Source organism: Papio anubis, chromosome 1 (genome assembly GCF_008728515.1).
Source record: "Papio anubis isolate 15944 chromosome 1, Panubis1.0, whole genome shotgun sequence".
NCBI classification, from domain to species: domain Eukaryota; kingdom Metazoa; phylum Chordata; class Mammalia; order Primates; family Cercopithecidae; genus Papio; species Papio anubis.
This window is the reverse complement of record NC_044976.1, coordinates 23,064,760-23,086,417: the sequence shown is the minus strand read 5'-3', so window position 1 is coordinate 23,086,417 and position 21,658 is coordinate 23,064,760.

Here is a 21,658-nt window from a genome sequence, read left to right as displayed (position 1 = left end):
TCATATGTTGCCCAGGCTGATCTTGAACTCCTGGGCTCAAGTGATCCTCCTGCCTTGTCCTCCCAAACTGCTGGGATTACAGGCGTGAGCCACTATGCCCTGCCAGATATCCTTGTTCTTAAGAATCTAGCAGGCCAGGAGCAGTGACTCACGCCTGTAATCCCAGCACTTTGGGAGGCCGAGGTGGGCAGATCACCTGAGGTCAGGAGTTCGAGGCCAGCTTGGCTAACATGGTGAAACCCCATTTCTACTACAAATACAAAAAAATTAGCTGGGCGTGGTGACGCACGCCTGTAATCTCAAATACTCAGGAGGCTGAGGCAAGAGAATCTCTTGAACCCGGGAGGCAGAGGTTGCAGTGAGCCGAGATCGTGCCATTGCACTCCAGCCTGGGCAACAAGAACGAAACTCAAAAAAAGAGTCTAGCAAACCTTTCCAGAGACTTCTCTTGGGCCAGCCTTCCCCATGGACTTTCGGCAGGTGGCTTCTTTCTTCAGGTTCTGAGATTTCTCTACACTCATCCTTCCCTCCGGCTTTCAGGTCTTAAGCCTTCTGCCCTCCTGCCCCATTTCCTTACCCAGAGCCCTCTCTCCAGTCCTCCAGGCCATGGCCAGGAAGAGGGCAATGCCTTTCATGCCCAAGAAAGTAATCAGTGTATTTGGCCATGCAGAACCCTCATCTCCCCAGTCAAATGCTATGGCCTGGTTTTGTTTGTTTGTTTGTTTGCTTTTTGAGACAGAGTGCCACTCTGTTGCCCAGGCTGGAGTGCAGTGGCGCAGTCTCTGCTCACCGCAACCTCCGACTCCCTGGTTCAAGCAAATCTCCTGCCTCAGCCTCCTGAGTAGTTGGGATTACAGGCACGCACCACCACGCCCAGATAATTTTTGTATTTTTAGTAGAGATGGGGTTCCACCAGGTTGGCCAGGCTGGTCTCAATCTCTTGACCTCATGATCCACCCGCCTTGGCCTCCCAAAGTGCTGGGATTACGGGCATGACCAATGCACCTGGCCTGGCTTGGTTTTTAACCTCACATGTGTTTCCTCCCTGGGAGTCTGTGAGCACCCTGAGGCTCCACGGTGGGTGGATTCTGGCCTGTGGCTCCAGGGCCCGGCCTTATTCCAGTGAGTGTCCAACGGAGGGAGGATGGAGTTGGCGACCCCTTGACCTTCCTGTCCTGGTCCCACCTCCCAGTGAGTCAGCTTGGAGCCAGGCCTCTTCGCCTTTCCTGTTCTCCCCTCTGGCTCCGGAACAACAGCCGGATGTGAGCTGCGCCCAGGCTGTTTTGGGACTTGGCGGACTGGCAGGTGTTGGCTGACTGTCTCCTGGAGGCCAGGCCCATTGCTTGGTTCCCCACATCCCACAGCCAGCCCCTGCTGTCACCCAGAGGATGGGAGAACCCTATCCCAAGAGATGAGCAACGGATACCAGCGGATGTGTGGATACCCAGGGCACCCCAACTCCTGAATAGAGAGTCCGAGAAGGCCAGAGGATGAACCCTGAAGCCAGAGGTCTTGGGTTAGAATCCTAGGCACGTTACTTTAACTCTGCTTCAACCGCCTCATCTGTAAAATAACAGTGGGGATAATAATAGTCATTCTCTGCAAGATTGCTGAAGAGTAAGGCCGGGCATGGTGGCTCACGCCTGTAATCTCAGCACTTTGGGAGGTCAGGGCGGGCGGATCACCTGAGGTTGGGAGTTCAAGACCAACCTGATCAACATGGAGAAACCCTGTCTCCACTAAAAATACAAATTAGCCAGGCGTGGTGGCACATGCCTGTAATCCCAGCTACTCAGGAGGCTGAGGCAGGAGAATCACTTGAACCCAGGAGAAGAAGGTTGCAGTGAGCCGAGATCGCGGCATTGCACTCCAACCTGAGCAACAAGAGCGAAACTCCGTCTCAAAAAAAAAAAAAAAAAAAAAGATTGCCAAAGAGTAAATGCATTTATATCTATAAAGCACGCAAAGGAGTGCCTAGCACATGAGAAGCACTAAGTCTATGTTTGTTACATGAAAAACATAAATTCAATAAACATTTGCTGAGGGCCCACTATGTGCAGGCCAGGTCAGGTGCTGGGGACACAGTGAACAAGGTGGACACAGCAGCTGCCCCCAAGAAAGGGCACTGGGCATCTCCCACAGGGGGACCAAATCAGTACGTGAAGCAGAGCCTGGGAATCTGTTAGGGCATGGCACTTACAGTGAAGCTGAAATTTCCATGAACACGGCTGGGAGCAGTGGCTGATGCCTGTCATCCTCATGCTTTCGGAGGCTGAGGAGGAAGTATCCTTGAGGCAGGAATATCCTTGAGGCCAGGAGTTCAAGACCAGCCTGGGCAACATGGTGAGACCCCTATCTCTACCAAGAAAAATTAAAATCAGCTGGGTGTGGTGGTACATGCCTGTAGTCTGAGCCACTCCGGAGATTGAGGCAGAAAGATTCCTTGAGCCCAGGAGCTACGATTGCACCACTACATTCCAGCCTGGGTGACAGAGCCAGACCCTGTCTCTATTTTAAAAATGTTCTGGCTCGGCATGGTGGCTCATGCCTGTAATCCAGCACTTTAGGAAGCCGAGGTGGGCAGATCAGTTGAGGTGAAGAGTCCAAGACCAGCCTAGCCAACATGGTGAAACCCCATCTCTGCTAAAAATACAAAAAGTAGCCAGGTGTGGTGGTGCACACCTGTAGTCTTAGCTACTTGGGAGGCTGAGGCATGAGAATTGTTTGAACCTGGGAGGCGGAGGTTACGGTGAGCTGAGATCGCACCACTGCACTCCAGCCTGGGTGACAGAGTGAAACTCCATCTCAAGAAAAAAAAAAAAAAAAATTCCCTGAACAAATAGAGAAACTGACACCTTGGGGAGGGGCAGAGAGTTGCCTGGGATCACTACATCTTGGGGATCACATTTTTGTGAGGGGCACATAGCTGCTATTGTATTATTGTTATGTCATTGTTCCCAATTTACCCGGGAGGAACTGAGCTGAGAGGTTAAGTAACTTAGTTGAGATCACATGACTAGGAAATGGAGCCAAGATTGAATCCCAGCCAGCCTAGCTAACCAAACAGCAGCATGAGGCTGATCATTAACTGTCTTTTACTGAATATCCACAACATACTTGCAAAATGCATCATCTTCTTCATCCTCACACCACCCGATGAAGGAGGTACCATTAGGGTCCCCGTTTCACAGACAAAGGAACAGAGGCCCAGGGAGGTTGTGTGATTTACCCAGGGTCTCACTTCCAGGCAGTGGTAGAGTTGGGGTTTCTTGACACGGGGTTATGCTGCTGGCCAAGACCTCTTAATTCCCAGCTGGCTTTCCCTGGCCAGGCTAGAGCCGGTGCCATCCCCCATCCATCCCATCCCTTCTAGGGTGTACGTGCAGAGAATGCAGAAGTCATTGAACTACGGTCTAGACAAATGGGCATTATGAGCAGGGTCCTTCTGCCAAGCAGCCACAGCCAAGTGGACACTGTCCTAGACTAGCCACCTCCTCCCTCCCTCCAGCTTGGCCCCAAAATCCAGGATTCTTTAGAAAGACTAGACTCTACTAGGCTGAGAATGCCCCAGTGCCAACAGCAAGGGCTTCAGCTCTACTGAGCCCTCCACACACATTATGTGAAGGTGAAACTTCACAAGAACCCCAAGAAGAAGGTTCTAGTACTATCCTCATTTTGCAAGAGGCAGAACAGTAGAAGGGTAAGAGCACTGACTTGGAGCAGAGGCTGCCTGGGTTCCATCCCCTACCCGGCCGCTAGATCTGCCCAAGGTGCTGTCTTAGTCATGGCCTTGCTCACTTAACCTCTCTGGCCCTCAGTCTCTTCATCACTAGGAAGAGGACAAGACTGGTACCTACACCTCATAGGGAGGATAAAAGAACTGGAAGTATTAGGATACGCGCACAACACATAATGAGCACCATGTGTTTGCCATTTTATGGAAACTGAAGCTCAAGAAAGTTATATGACTTGGCCTACGTCACACGAGTACCACGTGGAAGAGCCAGGACTTGGACTCAAGTCTGTCCAACTCCAAAGCAGCCCTCTCCTCACATACGCAGGGCATCGAGCTCCTTGATGGATGAGCAGAAGTTTTAGATTGAAGGAAGGTGGACATTTCAGGTTGTTCACAGAGCTAGGAATGGGCTACATAGCAACTAGTAGTAGTTCCAGAGTGACTGCCACATCACCACAGCTCTAACATCCAGTCTGATGGACATTCAAGTCATTGGACACAGGATTCCAAGCGCCTACTCTGTGCCAGGTCAGGTACTGAGCATTGAGAAAGGAGAAAGAAAGCACACGCAGTTCACGAAGCTCAACAATCCAGTGGAGGAGATGGATGGGCAAGTGAATCACTGTGGTACAGTGAAATAAGGGCTCTACAGTACTGAAGACAGATGCAAAGAGTAAATTCTCCCTGGGAAGCAGATGGGGAAGGCTCCATGGAGGAACTGGCATTTGAATTAGACCTTTAAGAACCGAGCAAGGCCAGGCATGGTGGCTCACGCCTGTAATCCTAGCACTTTGGGAGGCCAAGGCAGGTGGATCAGCTGAGTGATTCAAGTTCGAGACCAGCCTGGCCAACATAGCGGAACCCCATCTCTACTAAAAATACAAAAATTAGTCGGGCATGGTGGTGCATACCTGTAGTCCCAGCTACTTGGGAGGCTGAGGCAGGAAAATCACTTGAACCCGGGAGGTGGAGGTTGTGGTGAACTGAGATCGCACCACTCTACTCCAACCTGAGCAACAGAGCGAGACTCTGTCTCAAAAAAAAAGGCTGAGCAAGTTCAAGTTCAAAACAGGAAAAGTGAATCCACCCCAGACAGATGGCCTAGCAGGAGCAAGTGCAGAGAATTACAGGGCACATGGGGCATTCAGGGGAGTGGAGAGTTCCATATGCCCCTGGCAGGGCCGATGAGACTGCAGAAGTGGTTCAAGGTCACAGTAGGAGGGCCTTTCTATTGGTCAGAACTCCTGGGTTGCAAGAGACAGAAAACACAATTCCAAGAGGCTTAGAAAAAAAGAAAATCCATTGACTCAAAAAACTGAACATTCACCTCCTTTGAGAATGGAAGTTAAAAAGAAAAAACAATAGAGTATATTAGTGTATTTGCTTCAGGTATAGCTCAAATAATGCTTTCAAGACTTGGCCTTGCCATCTCTCTGCTTCTCCTTGTGTTGGCTTCACTCTGGAGCAGGCCCTTTCCAAATGGAAAAGTGTTGGGATTACAGGCATGAGCCACCGCGCCTGGCCCATTTCTCCAGATATTTATACACAGGTTCTGAACTTGAAGTTTACTGGACTGGTTTAGGTCATGTGACTATGTCTAAACCAATTGCTGTATAGAGTTGGTGGGAGTGGGGGTGGAACAATTGGATTGATCAGGTTGGGGTCACATTCTAGGCCTGAGCTCCACTCAAAACATATGGACTGAGAGTGGGGGCCCAGGTGCTTCCCCAGAAATAGAGAGATTTGGAGCTCGTATGGAAAAGGAATGGATGCTGAGTGGGCAAGATGGCAGCCTGAACACTGAGGTGAAGGTCTTTTAGGTAGTGAGGAGTCAGTGAGGGCTTTAATTTGAGGACAGAGCAGTTTGGACTCAACTTGGGCTTTGTGAGTGAAGATGGGAGAAATGATGGGGACAGAGAGATTTGTAGGTGAAAGTCTCTTTGAGAGATCCTAGAGACCTGGGGCAGCAGGCATGGAGAGGAGGGGGAGAGGCAAAGGCTGCTTGGCTGGGATGCCCCAGTTGTTACTGGAAGGGCTGCTTCAAGGATCAAGACCACGTCACCCCCTGGCTACAGGCCTTCAGATGCCAGCAAGAGCGTGGGCTAAGGGCCCAGCCTCCCTGCCCCCCAACACCCATGACTAACTCTTTCCCTCCATCTGCCCCCGCACTTACTGGTCCCCACGGGGCCCCAGAGAATCTGATCCCCGATGGTCCCAGTTGTGAGGTGGTCACCTTGTCATAAGGTGGTGGTAGTGGTGGAGGCTGGGCACCTTCACCCCTCCCGGCCTTAGCAACCCCTTTCTTAGTTTCTAACCTCCCACCCATCCCCCCTGGGGCCTGGAACATCACCCCGTGGGCTCCAGGCAGGCCAGCTCCTCTCCCTGGTGAATGGAGCCATTGTAAGATCAGCCTAAGAGCTGGCAGGCACTAGCCTGGCACACGTGGCTCTCCCAGAGTCCCTGAGTCCAGCCATTCTTGGTGCTGGGTGCTTGGGCCTGCTCAGAAATGAAAGAGGAGGCCTGAGGAGGCTTGGGCTGCTGTAGCAGGTTTCAGGACCTGCTGCAGCTGGGCCCCTGAATATACTACGCTCGGCCTCAGGTCTGAGGGAGGAGGCTGGGGGCCAGGGCTTGACTCTGGAGCCTTCAGAACTTTGGAGCAGGAGGGACTTGCCAGTTGGGCCCTGATATATCAGGGGCTTTTACCAAACCGAAAGCTGTGATGTGATAGAAAAATGCCAGAACTCTGTTCCTGGTGGTCCAGCCAACCCCACAGAACTCTGGAGGGAGAGGCAGGACACTGAGGCCATCCGGGAAAGATTATGAGGTTTGGGAGTTGGTGGTGAGAAAGTGGGGAGCTTGGGACTTGGCATTTCACCACAGACTGCCTTCCAGAGCCTTCCAGACTGAGCCTGGGGTGATGGTGTCACAATACTTAGCTACTGTTTATCGAAGACTTATTAAATGGTTAAGCACTGTGCTCAGAACTTCACATACTTTATCTCCTTTAGTTTTTATGGCATCCATATAAGGCAGGTATTATCATTATTCCCAGGGCTGTCATGTACTGTTGCCCAGACTGTTCACTGCACAAAGGTACCCAACCATAGATGAGTATGTGAAGGCTAAAATCCACCCAGTGCTCTACTCACCCACTCTGTTCCTGTGGGTCTGTGTCTATTATAAGAAGGTCCTCTTTTTCTTATGTTACAGCTGGGAAGTTAGGCTTTGAGGAGATGAAATTACTTGTCCAAATCTTCATAACAGGTAAGTGTAAGATCAGATCTGCTGACTCCAAAACCTCTCAATGAACCACTATACCCTGCATCTTCAGGCTTATGTACTCACACTCCTCTCTGCTTTTCTTTTTCCTCGGGACCCAACTGCTCACAGTAGGCAACGTGGTAGGAGGCAAAAGCTTGGGCCGGGAGATAGGAGACCTGGGTTGCAGGCCTGGCTCCACCTTAGTATTCACCTCTCCTCTTCACACCTCAGTCTCCTTATCTGTAAAGTAGGAATTTCAATTAGAGTTCTTTAGAAGCAAGAGAAACCAACTTGGGCTTACTGGAAGAAAAAAAAAAAAAAAAAAAAGGAAGGCAGTGGAAGAATCTGGGGCTGCCAGTAGAATGGAAGGAGGAGCTAAACTAGGCCTTGGATAGACCAGAAACCTCACTCCAGGGATCCAGCAACGGACGTTTGGGCTAGATCCCTGTGGCATCCCCACGTCTACGTGAGCCCCTGTGCCTGGGAGAGGGACTCACGCCCAGCTCATAGGGATTGCCTGAGTCAAGTGGGCTCTGGGTGGGGAGGCTCTCTGCAGGCTGCAAAGTAGATGCGATTCAGGGGAACATCATATGTGGTTCCTGACCCAGGAAAAAGTGTGAACAAGGCCAGCCTCTGGCCCTGGCTTGCCACTGACTGACTGCCCAAGGTCACATGTCCTTGGGCAAGTCACTTCTCCTTCTGGGCCAGAGTTATCTACAGAAAGAAGATGATTATCTGTAAGGCCAGTTTTTAGCTCACTAAGGTGTTAGCAACTGATTTCAGGGAATTTCAAAGATATTCCTGGGAGCAGTTGCTCAACCCGAAAGAATGAATCATGGATGGTGGAATTTCAGGCATCCATGAAGATGATGTTGGGTGGAGTTTGTGTGTGGCCACACTAAGTGGAAAAATTCCACTGCACGTAGGAGACCGAGTGGGGAGAGGAGCAGCCTGGGAACGGTATCCCGACTTCGCACCTCCAGGACCTCTGCCATGAGAGGGCTACAGAGATTCCGCTCAGGGGCAAGAGGTTAGCCACATCTGAGAGTTCGGTCACTGGAGGGGCTCCAGGCAGAGGAAGAACAGCTGGCTGATGGGAGACATGGAGCCTCCCAACCACTCCTCTCCCCATGCCTTTGTCAAACAGACACACATATTCATGGCAGCCGGCTGAGGCACTGTGCATAAAGGACATCAGTTCTCCTGTCTGGGCCTCAGTTTCTACCTCTGTCAAATGGGGATAAGGTCACTGTTGCTCTAACCTCATGGGGTCTTTCTAAAAATCAAATGGGACGAGACATCCGAAAGAAAACCGAGGAAACTTAGGATCTTGGTGCTGAATAAGGACTAGAATGTCAGTGTCATGGAGCAGGGCTTCTCTCTGTCTTCTGCACTTCTGTATCCTCAGTGCAGCATGGAGCCAGCACATAGTAGGTGCTCAAAAAAATTATTTATTGAGGCACAGTGGCTCACAACTATATTCCCAGCACTTTGGGAGACTGAGGCAGGTGGATCACTTGAGGTCAGGAGTTCGAGACCAGCCTGGCCAACGTGGTGAAACCTGTCTCTACTAAAAAAATTGCAAAAATTAGCCAGGCGCGGTGGCTCACGCCTGTAATCCCAGCACTTTGGGAGGCCTAGGTAGGTGGATCATGAGGTCAGAAATTCGAGACCAGTCAGACCAACATGGTGAAACCCCATCTCTAATAATAATAGAAAAATTAGCTGGGCATGGTGGTACGAGCCTGTAGTCCCAGCTACTTGGGAGACTGAGGAAAAGAACTGCTTGAACCTGGGAGGTGGAGGTTGCAGTGAGCCAAGATCACGTCACTGCACTCCAGCCTGGGCGACAGAGCGAGACTCCGTCTCAAAAAAAAAAAAAAAAAAAATTACAAAAATTAGCTGGTGGTGCCTGCCTGTAATCCCAGCTACTTGGGAGGCTGAGGCAGGAGAATCCCTTGAACCTGGGAAGTGGAAGGGGAGGTTGCAGTGAGCCAAGATCGCGCCACTGCAACTCCAGCCGGGACGACCGAGCAACAAGACTCCATCTCAAAAAGAAAAAAAGTATTGAGTATTAAGTAATATCTATAGGTTCTTATATTCCAAGCATTGCTCTGAATTTTTGTTTTGTTTTGTTTTGCTTTTTGAAATGGAATCTCGATCTGTCTCCCAGGCTGGAGTACAGTGGCACGATCTTGGCTCGCTGCAACCTCTGCCTCCTGGATTCAAGCGATTCTCCTGCCTCAACCTCCAGAGTAGCTGGAATTACAGGCATGTGCCACCATGCCCAGCTACTTTTTGTATTTTTAGTAAAGAGGAGAGTTCATCATGTTGGCCAGGCTGCTCTTGAACTCCTGACCTCAGGTGATCTGCCTGCCTTGGCCTCCCAAAGTGCTGGGATTACAGGTGTAAGCCACTATGCCTGGCCTGATTTTGATTTTTAGAGACAGGGTCTCTCTCTGTCACCCAAGCCAGAGTGCCGTGACACAATCATAGCTCACTGCAGCCTTGAATTCCTGGGCTTAAGCGATTTTCCTGCTTCAGCCTTCCAAGTAGCAGGGACTATAGGTATGAGCCGCCACACCCAATGGTCTGAATTTTCCAGATATTCATTCTTTTAATTTTTACAATAATATTAGTACTGTTATTATCATCCCCACTTTAGAGATAAAGAAACTGAGATGATGTCACTTGCCCAAGGCCATGCAGCTAGTAAGAGGTAGAGCTGGACTTTGAACCCAGGTAGTCTGGTTCTAGGGTCTGCTCTTAAGCATAACTCTACCTGCTGAATGGCTGGCTAAGTGAGCAAATTGAATGAATACATGAATGCATGAACGAGGATATGAATAAATGGAGCTTGGGATTCAGACTCCTCAAAACTTTTACTTTAAGAACATGAGCCGAGGCTGGGCGTGGTGGCTCACGCCTGTGATCCCAGCACTTTGGGAGGCTGAGGTGGGCGGATCACGAGGTCAGGAGTTTGAGACCAGCCTGACCAATATAGTGAAACCCCATCTCTACTAAAAATACAAAAATTAGCCAGGTGTGGTGGCACACGCCTGTAGTCCCAGCTAATCTGAAGGCTGAGGCAGAAGAATCGCTTGAACCCGGGAGGCGGAGGTTGCAGTGAACCGAGATCACGCCACTGCACTCCAGCCTGGGTGACAGAGTGAGACTCTGTCTCAAAAAAAAAAAAAAAAAAATTAGAGGGCCGGGCATAGTGGTTCACACCTGTAATCCCAGCATTTTGGGAGGCTGAGGTAGGCAGATCACGTGAGGTCGGGAATTTGAGACCAGCCTGACCAACACAGAGAAACCCCGTCTCTAATAAAAATACAAAATTAGCGGGACATGGTGGCGCACGCCTGTCGTCCCAGCTACTCTGGAGGCTGAGGCAGGAGAATCACTTGAACCCAGGAGGTGGAGGTTACAGTGAGCCAAGATTGTGCCATTGCACTCCAGCCTAGGCAACAAGAGTAAAAATTCGTCTCAAAAGAAAAAAAAAATTAGCCGGGCATGGTGGCAGGTGCCTGTAATGCCAGCTATTCAGGAGGCTAAGGCAGGAGAATAGCTTGAAACCAGAAGGCGGAGGTTGCAGTGTGCCAAGATCGCGCCAGTGCACTCCAGCCTAGGCGAAAGAGCAAAACTCTGTCTTAAAAAAAAAAAAAAGAATATGGGCTGAAACTTCTAGCAAGAATTCTTCTTTTTTATTATCTATCAGCAGGCTCTGGCATTTACAGAAAACATTTTACAAATGTAACCGGTAGTGGCTCATGCCTGTAATCCCAGCACTTTGGGAGGCCAAGGTGGGAGGACTGCTTGAGCCCAGGAGTTTGAGACCAGCCTAAGTAACATAGCAAGATCCCATTTCTACTAAAAATACAAAAATCGGCTGGGCATGGTGGCGCTCGCCTGTGGTCCCAGCTACTCAGGAAGCTGAGGTGGGAGGATGGCTTGAGCCCAGGAGGTTGAGGCTGCAGTGAGTCATGATCATGCCACTGCACTCCAGCCTGGGTGACAGAGTAAGATCTTGTCTCAAAAAAGAAAAGAAAAGAAAAACAACACCAAAAAAATAAACCAAAAAACCAAAAAACAAATGCACAACGTGTTCTAATTGGTCTTGTCATTTTCCTCCAAATCTGTTCTTCCTCTTTGTCTCCTCCAGTTTCAACTCATGCTGTCATAGAGGACAAGCTGCCTAAGCTAGAAATTTTCAAGTCATAGTTGACACCTTTCTCTCTCTGACTTGGACAGTCCCTGGACCGGACCTCAAAGTCACAGCAGAAACTTTATCTGACATCGAGGTCATCCAGATGTTGACCTCTGTCATCTAACAAGTGTTACAGCTCACTGCGGCCGTTTTATGCTTTAAGATTTCATGAAAAATCGGCTCTAATATCTCACCCCGCTGTAATGGGCCTCATGGCTTGTCTGCTGTTTCAGTTAAAACCACTGCAGCAAAATGAATCAACTGAAACTTAGTGGCTTAAAGCAGTATCATTTTGGCCGGGCGTGGTGGCTCATGCTGTAATCCCAGCACTTTGAGAGGCCAAGGCGGGTGAATCACCTGAGGTCAGGAGTTTGAGATCAGCCTGACCAACCTGGTGAAACCCCATCTCTACTAAAAATATGAAAATTAACTGGGAGTGGTGGCGGGCACCTGTAATCCCAGCTATTTGGGAGGCTGAGGCAGGAGAATCACTTGAACCTGGGAGGTGGAGGTTGCAGTGAGCCAAGATTGCGCTATTGCTCTCCAATATGGGGGACAGAGCAAGACTCCGTCTCAAAAAAGAAAAGAAAAAATATATATATATATATATAAAATTTTATCATTACTTCTCATGGTTCTACAGGTTGACTGTGCACACATCCACAGGATTTTTCATGTGGTTGCAGTCAGATGACTAATGGGGTTGGAGTGATCTAGAGGCTTTCTTACTCACATGTCTGGCAATTAACACTGGTTATCAACTGGGAACTCAGTTGGGGCTATTGGCCAGAACACCTACATATGGCCTCTTAATGTGGCCTGGGCACAGTTTAGCAACTGGATTCCAAGAATAAGTGTCCCAAGAAAGAGGAAGTGAAACCAACCAGTTTCTTAAGATTTGGGTCACCTCCATCATACTCCATTAGTCAAATAGTCATAGAGCCCATATTCCAGGGGATGACATACAAAAGCCCACATCTAAGCCGGGTACATCTGTAATCCCAACACTTCAGGAGGCTGAGACAGGAGGATCACTTGAGCCCAGGAATTCAAGAGCAGCCTAGGTGACATAGTAAGACTTCATCTCTACAAAAAAATTTTAAGTTTCTTTTTTTTCTTTTTGAGACAGAGTCTCGCTCTGTCACCCAGGCTGGAGTGCAGTAGTATGATTTTGGCTCACTGCAACCTCTGCCTCCCAGATTCAAGCAATTCTCCTGCCTCAGCCTCCGGAGTAGCTGGGATTACAGGCATGTGCCACCACGCCCGGCTAATTTTTTTGTATGTTTTTTAGTAGAGACGGGGTTTCACCATATTGGCCAGGCTGGTCTCGAACTCCTGACCTTGTGATCCACTCACCTTGAGTTCCCAAAGTGCTGGGATTATAGGCATGAGCCACTGCGCCCGGCCACAAAAAATTTTTTAAAAATTAGCCAAGGATGGTGGTGCATGCCTGTAGTCTCAACTACTTGTGATGCTGAGGTGGGAGGACCACTTGAGTCTGAGAAGTTGAGGCAGCAGTGAGCCATGATTGTGTACTCCAGCCTGGGTGACAGAGCAAGACTCTGTCTCAAAAAGAAAAAGAAAAAACAAAAAGAAAAAACAAAACCCCACATCTTAATGAGAGAAATGTCAAAGAATTGTGGGGCCATGTTTTATAACCACCGCACCTCCCAATCTCTTTGGGGACTTTTGGGGGAGGGGGTCCAATTCTCCTAGCCAGCCTCTACCTCTCTTCCTTCTGTATAACCGACTGCAGCTGAATTCCATTTTCTATTTTTCTTTTTTCTTTTGAGACGAAGTCTCACTCTGTTGCCCAGGCTGGAGTGCGGTGGCACAGTCTCGGCTCACTGTAACCTCTGCCTCCCAGGTTCAAGCAATTCTCCTGCCTCAGTCTCCCGAGTAGCTGGGATTACAGGCGCCCGCCACAACGCCCAGCTATTTTTTTTTGTATTTTTAGTAGAGGTGAGGTTTCACCATGTTGGCCAGACTGGTCTCAATCTCTTGACCTGGTGATTCACCCACCTCGGCCTCTCAAAGCGCTGGGATTACAGGTGTGAGTCACCGCGCCTGGCCTGCAGCTGAATTCTTGATCTCCTTCAGCTGTCAACTCCCTTGAGGTCCCTTCCACCCCACTGACAGCGCAGGGATGGAACATATAGCCCTTTTTGCTTGATTTTCTCCAAGGCCATGTGTCAAGATGTGGTAGACATTTACTGATTCGTGGATGATGGGTGAGGGGAGTTGCACTGCAATGTAGCTGTGTGCAGACAACTTAAAACTGAACATCAGGCTCATTCTTCTCAAGAGTCCTTCAGCCATCCTGGCCCGCTGGTCCTCTTTCCTTTCCTGGCTCCCTCTGCCCACCAGGTTGCCAGACCCTCTCCGACTTTCAACCCACTCTCATCTCCCACTCCAAATACTACTTACTTTTTCTTTTTTTTTTTCAGACGGAGTCTCGTTCTGTCACCCAGGCTGTAATGCAATTGCAATGGCATGATCTCAGCTCATGGCAACCTCCGTCTCCCAGGTTAAAGCAATTCTCCTGCCTCAGTCTCCTGAGTAGCTGGGATTACAGGCACCTGCCACCAGGCCCAGCTAATTTTTGTATTTTTAGTAGAGACAGGGTTTCACCATGTTGGTCTGGCTGGTCTCGAACTCCTGACTTCGTGATCCACCCATCTCTGCTTCCCAAAGTGCTGAGATTACAAGTGTGAGCCACAGCTCCTGGCCTCAAATTGCTTCTTAATCCTGAACAATTAAGTTCTCTGCCTCTTCTCCTTCCCAGTGCCTTCCAGCCTCAGCAAGTCATTCTCTTTCCACAAATATAATGTCCTTTCAGCCAAGAAAAATGTTAAAACATGGCTAGGCAGTGGTGGCTCATGCTTGTAATCCCAGCACTCTGGGAGGCTGAGGCAGGCAGAAGGATTGCTTGAGCCCAGGAGTTTGAGACCAGCCTGGGCAAGACCGTGAGACCTTGTCGCTACAAAAAAAAAAAAAAAGAAAAATATTACCCAGGTGTGGTGGCACACGCCTGCAGTCCCAGCTACTTGGGAGGCTGAGGCAGGAGGATTGCTTGAGCCCAGGAGTCAAGGCTGTAGCAAGCTATGTTTGTGCCGCTGCATTCCAGCCTGGGTGACAGAATAAAACCCTGTCTCTCTCTCTCTCTCTCTCTCTCTCTCTCTCTCTCTCACACACACACACACACACACACACACACAATGTGTTTGGGAAATGCTGGATTAAAGTGAAGCAGGCCTCCTCTGATTGCAGTGTCATCAAATGGTGCTTTCTGTGCTAAAGGCCATGCTCTTATCTGTTCTCTGCTGTACTGTAGCCATGAACCCCATGTGTCTATTGAGCACTTGAAATGTGGCTAGTGAGACCGAATAACTGAATTTCAAATTTTATTTATGTTTAATTTAAATAGTCCCCTGTGGCTGTGGCCACCATATTGGACAGCACAGTTTCAGTGCCTTTAATCTCCTAAAAGTTGTTAAGTGGCTTTTCCCGAAATGTTTGGCCAAAGATATTCTTCTTTTTTTTTGTCAGTCTCGCTCTGTCGCCCAGGCTGGAGTGCAGTGGCGCAATGTGGGCTCACTGCAACCTCTGCCTCCCAGGTTTAAGTGATTCTCCAGCCTCAGCCTCCTGAGTACTCAGCCAGGATTACGGGCGCCCACCACCACACCCAGCTAACTTTTTGTATTTTTAGTAGAGACGGGGTTTCGCCATGTTGCCCAGGATGGTCTTGAACTCCTGAGCTCAGGTGATCTGCCCACCTTGGTCTCCCAAAGTGCTAGGATTACAGGTGTGAGCCACCATGCCTGGCTCCAAATTATTATTATTTTTTTTTTTTCAGATGGAGTCTCGCTCTGTCACCCAGGCTGGAGTGCAGTGGCCCAATTTCAGCTCACTGAAACCTCCGCCTCCCGGGTTCAAGCGATTCTCCTGCCTCAGCCTCCCTAGTAGCTGGGACTACAGGCGCATGCCACCACATTGGACTAATTTTTGTATTTTTAGTAGAGATGGGGTTCGTCATGTTGGCCAGGCTGGTCTCAAACTCCTGACCTCAGGTGATCCACTTGCCTGGGCCTCCCAAAGTGCTAGGATTACAGGCGTGAGCCACCGTGCCTGGCTCCAAAGATATTCTTTCTCTGTGTGACATGCTTTTAGTTTTTCAATTTGGGAAATGCTCCTCTAGTTCAATCCTCATTGGACAGATGGGGAAACTAAATCCCAGAGAGGGAAAGGGACTTGCTCAAGGTCACACAGCAAGTTAGATGCGCAGCAGAGGCTTGAACTCCGGTTCTTCTCTCCTAGTCCAGCTCCGCCTCTGGTCTGTTGACAGCTTTAAGTAAGGACTGAAGTCAAATAGAAAGGCAGACACTGATGTTTGTTTAGTGCTTGCTGTGTAGCAGGAGCTCGCAGATACATTAACTCCTTTCACAACCCTGTGAAGTGGGAATTAGTAGCACAAATATACATATGGGGAAACGAGGCCCAAGCGGCTAAGGGATTTGCCCAAAGTACCGTAGGTGGTCATCACTTAGAGATGTGTCCAAAATGAGCAAGCGGCAGGAAAAAGGTGGGGAAGCCACAGGAAGGAGAAGAATAAGCCTCAGTACACAATGAACAAAGAATTGGGGCGGGAGTAGGAGCACACGATACTGGCACCAGCCCAGAGAAAAATCAGGGTAAGCAAAGAAAACGTGTGCAAAACCCAAAGCCCAAAGGGCCCCCAGCCGCCGCTACCCAGGAATGGGCGGGCCCCTGTAGCGCAGGCAGCCACTTTATAGGCTGGTGTGAATGGGGGGCGGGGCGGTGGTGCGAAGGCTCTGCCCAACAGGGGCAGTCCTGACAAATTGGTGAGTGGGAGAACCAACCAGTTCCTCTCTTTTATGGGATTTGGATTTACAAGGTTTAAAAATTGTTTCTAGGCCGGCGCGGTGGCTCACGCCTGTAATCCCAGCACTTTAGGAGGCCGAGGCGGGAGACTCACTTGAGCCTGGGAGTTCAAGACCAGCCTGGGCAAAATAGTGAGACTGGTCTCTACAAAAAAAATTAAAAATTATCTGGGCATGGTGGCACGTGGCTGTAGTTCCAGCCACTTGGGAGACTGAAGTGGGAGGATCACCTACCTGAGCCTGGGGAGGTCGAGGGTCGAGGCTGCAGTGAGCTGAGATCAAACCACTGTGCCCCAGCCTGAGTGACAAAGCGAGACCCTGTCTCAAAAAAATAAATAAATAAATAAATAAATAAATAAAGTTATTTATAGCAGCCAAAGAAGCAAACCGAGGGAATGATTGGTTTGTACTGACTGAAACTGACATAACTGCTGCAGCCAGAGACGTGAGCAGATGAGCAAGGGCTAGTTCAGAAGGAGAAAGGATGACTTAAGAGCCCTCTAACAATAGTGAATAATGAGGGACAATGGATGACATAGTGTTTGTGTGGGTAGCCTTACAGCCCCAACCTGGGAGAGATTCAAGATCTCTTGTCTGGGAAGATGGGGGTTGGAAGGCATTAGACTAGCTGCTGGGCCTGGGCAGGCCTCATTTCTTCCCACCCTCCACAACCACACCCCTCTCTGAGTCTGCCCCCACAGCCCTGAGTGGTGGGCGGTGGCCCCTAGACCCCGACAGCTCCCAACACCAACCAGCCAGTCAGGTTCCCTCTGCTGAGAATGTGTGATTGAGACCCAGATACCCAGTCTCTGTTGGGTGTTTGAACCAAGAGGACCTATAAAGCTGGGCCTGGGCCTGGGACAGCCAGGGGCTGGGAGAAAGTTCTGAGCAGGGAAGAGGAGAAGAAGAAAGTGGATGTGCAGACCAGAGGGATGGGGTGATGGCGGGTAATGTCATTTTTTTTTCTTTTTCCTTTTCTTTTTTTTTTTTTTTTGAAATGGAGTCTTGCTCTGTCACCCAGGCTGGAGTGCAGTGGTGCAATCTCGGCTCACTGCAATCTCCGCCTCCTGGGTTCAAGTGATTCTCCTGTCTCAGTCTACCAAGTAGCTGGGATTACAGGCGCCCGCCACCACGCCCAGCTAATTCTTGTATTTTAGTAGAGATGGGGTTTCACAATGTTCGCCAGGCTGGTCTCCAATTCCTGACCTCAGGTGATCCTCCTGCCTTGGCCTCCCAAAGTGCTGGGATTACAGGCATGAGCCACCGCGTCCAACCTGTAATGTCTTTTTTTTTTTTTTTTTTTTTTTTGAGACAGAGTCTCATGCTGTCACCTAGGCTGGAATGCAGTGGCGTGATCTCGGCTCATTCCTCCGCCTCCCAGGTTCAAGCAATTCCCTGCCTCAGCCTCCCAAGTAGCTGGGATTACAGGCACCCACCACCACGCCAAGCTAATGTTTGTATTTTTATTAGAGACTGGGTTTCACCATCTTGGCCAGGCTGGTCTTGAACTCCTGACCTCGTGATCCACCCGCCTTGGCCTCCCAAAGTGCTGGGATTACAGGCATGAGCCACCGCACTTGCCCATAATGTCATTAAAAAAAAAAAAAAAACTTTGTGAATTTGTTTCTGGCCCGTTTGGGAGCACTGGCTGAGTTTCCTGCCCTTTACAGGGATCCTGCCAGTAAATTCCCCCATCCCCATTTATGCCTAAGCAGGCCTAATAGGTTCTGCTGCCCTTGTAACTAAAGTGAGGCATGCGTGTGTGTGTGTCTAGGTATTAGGGGAAATGGATTAAACGTTGTGTGCCTACGAGAGCCTGTTTTCCTTGTGAGGGTATATCCTTGATTGTGGACTCTTTACTCTGACCCCCCAGTCTTCCCATTTGACCTGAGGGGTTGGAGGAGAAGAGGCTTTGTTCCCGACAGCCAGCTTTCTATTGTATGAGCCTTTGCCCCTGTGCAATGTTAAGTGCCTTGGAAAAACCACATTCATTTCATGAGTCAGTCAGTCAGTCATTCTACAAATATTTATTGAGGACCCACTACGTGCCAAGCATTGTTTTGGGCGATGGGATGAAGCAGTGAATAAGACAGACAAAAACAAAATCTTTTATGCATGCCTCAGTTTCCCTGTCTGGAAAATGAGCATTTTTGGAGCGTTGGACCAAAAACTCTTTGAGATGCCTCGGGGCTGTTAGTGTGTGTGGTTTGCTGAGCTGTCCTGTGAGCACTTGTTGCCCATCAAACTTGAATCTGTACTTCAGGCTCCTGGAGGGGGCTGAGTAGGAGACTGGGAACTCGAGAGGCACGGTGGGTGGGTAGTGATGGCTCCTGGGCTCATGTTGCAGGTTCAGCTGGGCCTGCCAGCTGGCCTGGCCCCAACCCCATTCCCAGCCAGTGGGCCTCTCAAACAGCTGGCCTTCGCCTGTTGCTGCTCAACTCTCTCTGTTTGGCCTGGGGGCTGCCCCACCTGTCCTTTGACTCACCAGTCTGGGCTTCCCGCTTGACCTGGCATGATGGGATCCTGGAATACCAGGCAGGGTTCAAATACCAGCACCACCACTTTCAGACTGTGTAACCTCAGGCAAGCTTCTTATTCTCTGTGTCTCTCTGTCTTCCTCTGTAAAATGGAGATATTAATAGCATCTGATGGCTGGGCACAGTGCTCATGCCTGTAATCCCAGCACTTTGGGAGGCTGAGGCGGGCAGATCACTTGAGGCCAGAAGTTCGAGACCAGCCTGGGCAACATGGTGAAGCCCCGTCCCTATGAAGAAAACAAAAATTAGCCGAGCATGGTGGTGGGCACATGTAATCCCAGCTACTCTGGAGGCTGAGGCAGGAGAATCACTTGAACCTGGGAGGTGAAGGTTGCAGTGGGCAGAGATCGTAACACTGAACTCCAGCCTAGATGACAGCGTGAGATTCTGTCTCTAAATAAATAAATAAATAAATAAAATAAAATAAAATAAAAAATAAATAAAAAACATCTGACCTCATAGGTGATGGGATGATATGTGGGGGCACATAAAGTGTTCAGTGTGAGAATTACTAACATTATTTACACAGACTCCTGGGGTTGGTAAGAAGGCTCCTAGATTCTATAATATGAGCCTCAAATTTCTCCTCTATGAAATGGGGATAATAGACTAGGCGCAGTGGCTCACACCTGTAATCCCAGCAGTTTGGGAGGCCAAGGTAGGAGGATCACCTGAGGTCAAGAGTTTGAGACCAGCCTGGCCAACATGGTGAAACCCCGTCTCTACTAAAAATACAAAAATTAGCCAGGCATGGTGGTGGGCACCTATAATCTCAGCTACTTGGGAGGCTGAGGCAGGAGAATAGCTTGAACCTGCGAGGCAGAGGTTGCAGTGAGCCGAGGTTGCACCAATGCATTCCAGCCTGGGTGACATAGTGAGACTCCGTCTCAAAAACAAAACAAAACAAAAAACAAACAAAAAGAAATGGGGATAATAAAGAGAGGGGAATAACAGGACCAGGCCTGTCTTAGGGCTCAGATCCACAGATCCACCTCTGACCACCTGGACATCTTGAGCAAGTCTCTTCTGCTCTGAGGTGGACCCCTTCTTCCTTATTAGCAAAATCTGGATTTTTTTTTTTTTTTGAGATGGAATTTTGCTCTTGTTTCCCAGGCTGGAGTGCAGTGGCATGATCTCGGCTCAAGACAACCTCTACCTCCCGGGTTCAAGCAATTCTCCTGCTTCAGCCTCCCAAGTAGCTGGGATTACAGGCACCTGTCACCACACCCAGCTAATTTTTTTTTTTTTTTTTTTTTTTTTTTTTTTTGTATTTTTAGTAGGGACAGGGTTTCACCATGTTGGTCAGGCTGGTCTCGAACTCCTGACCTCAGGTGATCCACCCGCCTCAGTCTCCCAAAGTGCTGGGATTATAGGTGTAAGCCACTGTGCCCGCCATTTTTTTTTTTTTTTTTTTTTTAGGGATGGGGTTTTGCTGTGTTATCAAGGCTGGAGTGCAGTGGCACAACCGTAGATGGGTGCAGCCTCCATTTCCTGGACTCAAGTGATCCTCCTGTAGCAACCTCCTAAGTAGCTGGGATCTCAAGTGTGAGCTGCTATGCCTGGCAAAACCTGGATGCTATATGTCCTCCTCTCAGCATCCCTGGCCCTTGGGAGAGCTTCTTCCCAGGAAGTGGATCTCAGTGGGTCTGGCCCACCCAAGGTGGTTTCATTTCCTTACCAAGTGATTGGTTTAGGCAATTCTGGCCAATAAGAAATGATGGGTTGTCTTCTGTCTTAAAAGGGGTGACAAGGGAGGAGGGGATCCTCTTTGCTTCTGAATGCCACTGTGGGCCAGTGGCCCCTGAAACCGCTGCAGCACAGCCATTCTGGGGCTGAGAAGGAGGGAAGAGCTGATGTGCAAAGGATGGAGCTCACCAGGAGGGAAAGAACATGAGTCTCGAAATCCCTTCCCCGGGGAGCCCCTGGATTAACAATCCAGAAGTTCCCAGACCTAAAACTTTGACTTCCTTGTCAGATCAGTGTCTTCATCATGTAAGTCATTTTCAGTTGACTTTTCTGTTACTGGAAGCTGACAGAATCCTGCCCAAACCTCCTGAGCCCCCTTTTTCTCATCTACGAAATGGAGATGATGATTCCTGCCTCACTGTGGCACATGGAAGTGATAGGAGAGACTGAGCAAAAGGCCCAGAGATCCCTGCATAATAAGGAGACTCAGCTGGGTGCAGTGGCTCCTGCCTATAATCCCAGCACTTTGGGAGGCCGGACATGGTGGCTCCTGCCTATAATCCCAGCACTTTGGGAGGCCGAGGCGGGTGGATCACAAGGTCAGGAGTTCAAGACCAGCCTGGCCAATATGATGAAACCCATCTCTACTGAAAATACAAAAACTATCCAGTCGTGGTGGCGGGCACCTGTAGTCCCAGCTAGTCGGGAGGCTGAGGCAGGAGAATTGCTTGAACCTGGGAGGCAGAGATTGCAGTGAGCTGAGATCACGCCACTGCACTCCAGGCTGGGCAACAGAGCGAGACTCTGTCTCAAAAATAAATAAATAAATAGATAAAAATAAGTGGGGTCCCTCTTTCCATTCCCTGTCTGACCAGGAACCAGATGCCCTTCAGTTGCATGACAGACGCACTTCCTGCTGCTCCTCTGTTCCCAGCTCCCCATCCTGCTTCCAAGTCTTGACCAGGTGCGTCCCATGGCCCAGCACCATGGGAACCACCGCAGGCATGAACCTCAGCCACACAAGGGGTCAAAACAAGCCAAGGAACCAGTGCTGGTTCTCGCGACGAGCGTGCGGTGGTCCTGAGCCTGGGCCTGGAGGCAACCAGACCTTGGGTCTGAATCATGGCTCTGCTGTGGCCTCCGTGTGTGTCATGAGACAGTTACAGTCACTTGTCTGTGCCTCAGCTGCTTTGTCTGTATCCTGGGAATTACAATGGCACCTGCTTCCCAGCTGGGGTGTGATTACATCAATGAATGTGGGCAGGTGCATTCAGTAGAGGCTCAAAATGGCAGTTCCCTTACTTCTCGGTGCCCTACCTTGGCCCAC